This window comes from Silene latifolia, chromosome 1 (assembly GCF_048544455.1).
Source record: "Silene latifolia isolate original U9 population chromosome 1, ASM4854445v1, whole genome shotgun sequence".
Classification (NCBI taxonomy): domain Eukaryota; kingdom Viridiplantae; phylum Streptophyta; class Magnoliopsida; order Caryophyllales; family Caryophyllaceae; genus Silene; species Silene latifolia.
In genome coordinates, this window is record NC_133526.1 from 176,298,232 (window position 1) to 176,302,003 (window position 3,772).

At 40.2% G+C, this 3,772-nt stretch overlaps 1 non-coding gene across 1 annotated transcript; it reads left to right on the forward strand.

The window, feature by feature from the left end:
• The first annotated feature begins 1,636 nt into the window (after positions 1–1,636).
• Positions 1,637–1,743, forward strand: LOC141618876 (small nucleolar RNA R71). Its single transcript, XR_012531519.1, has one exon. It is a non-coding gene; the product is annotated as a small nucleolar RNA R71 (small nucleolar RNA).
• The last annotated feature ends 2,029 nt before the right edge of the window (positions 1,744–3,772 follow it).

Consider the following 3,772-nt stretch of genomic DNA (forward strand, 5'->3'; position numbering starts at 1 on the left):
CACTTCTAGAGTGAGCTCACCATGTTTCACATCAATCACCGCACCGGCGGTGTATAGGAAAGGTCTTCCTAGGATGATTGGAATGTTGGAATCTTCCTCCATATCAACAATGACAAAGTCCACCGGGATGAAAAACTTCCCAATTCGCATGGGGACATCTTCCCATATCCCTAACGGTGTCTTCGTCGATCTATCGGCCATTTGGAGTGTGATGTTGGTGCATTTAAGCTCTCCCATCCCCAACCTTTTACTCACCGAGTACGGCATGACACTCACACTAGCCCCTAGATCACATAAGGCTTTGTTGATCGTCGTGTCGCCAATGGTACACGGTATTGAGAAGCTTCCCGGATCCTTTAACTTTGGAGGTGAACTCCCTTGAAGTATTGCACTACTCACCTTAGTGAAGGCGATAGTCTCAAGTTTCCGGATCGACTTCTTCTTTGTGAGGATATCTTTCATATACTTCGCATAGGCCGGAACGTGATTGATTAATTCCGTGAAAGGAATTGAGACTTCTAAATTCTTCACAATTTCCATGAACTTTCCAAGTTGATCATCAAATTTGGGCTTGGCTTGACGACTTGGAAAAGGAAGTCTAATCACAATGGGCTCCTTCTCTTTGGCCTTGTCTTCATTTTTCTTTGAACTTTCTTCTTTTGATGATTCTCCATCTTTGGAGTTTTGCACAATTTCTTCCTTTTCACTAGCTTCCACAACTTCATCCTCAACTTGCTTCTTCGGTGCTTCATACCTCGTACCACTTCTCAAGTGAATGGATCTAACCGTTTCATGTCTAGGGGGATTACTTTGAGGTGGTAATTGCCCCTTTTGTCTTTGTGAGCTTGAAGATGCTAGTTGAGTCAATTGTGTTTCCAACATCTTGGTGTGAGCTAGAATGTTGTTGATGGTGGTTTCTTTTGCTTGGCTATCTTTTTGCATTTGGGTGAAAAATTCTTGTTGATTCTTTTGCATTTGGAGGACCGCTTTTTGGACATCAAAACCTTGGTCATTTTGGTGATTGTATGGATTTTGATTTTGGTAACCTTGGTTTTGATTGTAAAAGGGTCTTTGATTTTGGTTTCTCATGGGTGGTGGAGTGTATGTTGTTTGAGGGTTTTGAACATTTTGGCTTTTGTATGAGAGATTTGGATGGAACTTGGTGTTTTCATTGTAAAAAATTGAATAAGGGGTACCACTTTTATATGCTTGGAAAGCATTCACTTGTTCGGTTGTTCCCCTACACTCACTTGGGTCATGACCCAAAGTTCCACAATTCTCACATATCCCACTTGGGATTGATGAGGATGCCGTCATGGCATTGACATGATGCTTCGATGATTTTGAGTTTTCCTCAAGTCTAGCCATAGCTTGTTCAAACTTCAAGTTGATTGTATCGATATGGGAGCTTAGTTGGGCACCTAATTGAGTAACGGCGTCCACTTCATACTTTCCTCCTCTAGTAGCCTTGCGAGGCCTACTATATTGTGAATTGTGGATTGCCATCTCTTCAATTTTGCTCCAAGTTTGGTTGTCATCAACCTCGGTGAACATCCCATTCGATCCCATATTGAGAATGTTCCTAGACTCTTCATATAAACCATTCCAAAATTGTTGCACCAAAAACCATTCGCTAAGTCCATGGTGAGGACATGAGCGACAAATTCCCTTGAACCGCTCCCAAGCTTCATACAAAGACTCTTCATCCCTTTTCTTAAAACCCGTAATTTGAGCTCTTAGCATGTTGGTCTTTTCCGGTGGGTAGAATTTTTTGTAGAAAGCGAGAGCCAACTTCTTCCAAGAATCTATTCCAAGGGTGGCCTTATCAAGGCCCTTCAACCATTGCTTTGCGGTGCCGATTAAGGAAAAAGGAAATAAGACCCATCTAAATTGGTCTTGAGTCACGCCCGTTTGAGAGATAGCATCACAATAATCGCAAAAGGTTTCCATATGAGAATGAGGGTCCTCACTAGGCATCCCCCCAAATTGGCTCCTCTCAACTAGTTGGATGAAGGCGGACTTGGCAATAAAATTTCCGGTGAGATGTTGCGGTGTAGGAGTACCATTTGGTAGATTCTCCTCGGTGGGTACGGAGTGTGACGAGAATTTTGGCATTGTAGGTGGATTTTGTGGGGTATTGTGTAATGGGTTTTCTTCTCCTTCTATTGCGAAAGGATTGACAAACTCACTAGTGGGTTGAACAACTTCACTAACACCTCTCAAATTCCTCCTAACAAGTCTCCTATTGTTCGTCAAGGTTCTTTCGATTTCACGATCAAAAGGTAGCAAATCACTTTGTAACCTTCTAGACATGCAAAATATCAAACAACTCGAAAAATGATTAGAACAAACCTTGAGGAGTTTTACTTCCTCAAGGCGAAGAAAGACACAACTAATAACAAAAAGGAAATCTAAGTCAAACAAACACCGTCCCCGGCAACGGCGCCATTTTTGATGCGATCCCGCTAAGTGTTCACAAATTAAGATGTGGTCGTTGGTCACGGTCGAATCAAAACACAATTTATAGCTTAACAAGCAACTCTACAATTAGTAAAGAGGCAAGTAAAGGTCGGATCCCAAGGGATGGGAGTTGAAATGAGATTTCTATTGTAACTAGTGGTGTCTAAGGGGTGTCACAAATTGGGTTGATGTAGAAGGTTACTAAACTAGAATAACAATGAAAATAAACAAGCAAGATGAATAAAAAGGGGTGTAAACAATTGATTAAAGGCACTAGGGTGTCATGGGATCATAGGGGAATCATGGGATATGATCATACAAACATGTTCTCAAATTATAAGCAAGCAATTATTGTTGTGATGGATTGAGTTGGGTTATATCTTACAATCCTAGGAAAGTTTGGGTCCCGGAGCCGAATCGATTAGATTGTACAACACCTACAAGTCGACTTAATCTTCCCTACTCAACAACATGCATGGTCTAATGAGACTCGAGTTGGGTTATGTCTTACAAGTCTCATTGAAAAGATAGGAGATGATAGTAAATGCAAGGATTCATAGGCTTAGCATTTCATCAAATATAACATGTGCATGAGTTGAGATCAAAACAAGCAAGCAAATAAAACATGAAAGCATATTAATTTAAGCATGAATCATTCCCCATGTTGGTTTCCCCTAATCACCCATTAACTCTAGCTAAGAGACTACTCACTCATTATCATGTTGATCATGCTAGCAAGGTTGTCAATCATACTAACAATATGAAACATGATGAATAAATGAAAGTAATTAACAATAATTAAAAAGGGATTAAGAGATTATACCTACTAATGATTCCAATAATAAAGCAAGAATAATAGAAGTACTTTAATGCTAGATTGAGAGGTTGTCAATCTCCCAATAATAACCCAAATAATCTTCAATTACCCAAAATAAAGGATGAACAAAAGAGAGATTAAAGAACTAAAACTTGGATTAAAACTTGATTAATACTTGATTACAATATTAAAGAGAGATTTGATTGATATTAACTACACTAATTATTGATAAGAAGAACATGCTCCTCTAATTAGCCTAACGGGGTATTTATAGTGAAAATTAGGGAGGATGCATTAGGGTTAACTAAGGGCTAAACTAGTAATTACACTTTTTAAGTTGAGCAAGGAGGACCCGGTATTTGCTGAGAGAAGGGCTTCTCTTTTCGTAGCTTGAAGAAGACAATCCGTGCTGTGAAGAAATCCGGGCGGAATAAGATCGGGACGGACGGATTTGGGCGGTGGAATCCGAGCGGATTCTGAGGAATCCGGGCGGAT